This window comes from Eimeria mitis, genomic scaffold, assembly GCF_000499745.2.
Source record: "Eimeria mitis Houghton genomic scaffold, Emh_scaff2480, whole genome shotgun sequence".
NCBI classification, from domain to species: Eukaryota; Apicomplexa; class Conoidasida; order Eucoccidiorida; family Eimeriidae; genus Eimeria; species Eimeria mitis.
Genome location: NW_013570819.1, coordinates 6,726 through 6,989, shown reverse-complemented (window position 1 = coordinate 6,989; position 264 = coordinate 6,726). Strand labels below are relative to the sequence as shown.

Here is a 264-nt window from a genome sequence, read left to right as displayed (position 1 = left end):
AAACCCTAAACCCTAAACCCTTAAACACTCGTGCTCGCGCCTGAAACACAAACCCTAAACCCTAAACCCTCAAACCCTAAACCCTAAAACCTTGGGGTGTAACGTTTCGGCAGGAGCAGACGCACTACCCCGCAGCGCAGCATGCTGCTGCTGCTGCTGCTGCTGCTGCTGCTGCTGCTGTTGCTGCTGCTGCTGCTGCAGCTTGCTGCGCACCCGTGTTTGTCGTAGTATATCATTTCGTTTCTATGATAGAAAGCTTTGGTG

General features: G+C 52.7%; 1 protein-coding gene across 1 annotated transcript in view; it reads left to right on the top strand.

Moving 5' to 3' along the window:
* EMH_0054450 (uncharacterized protein) overlaps positions 1-264 on the top strand; it is a gene marked incomplete at both ends in the record, with an annotated part of 3,107 nt that overhangs the window by 1,429 nt on the left and 1,414 nt on the right. The window lies entirely within an intron of this gene.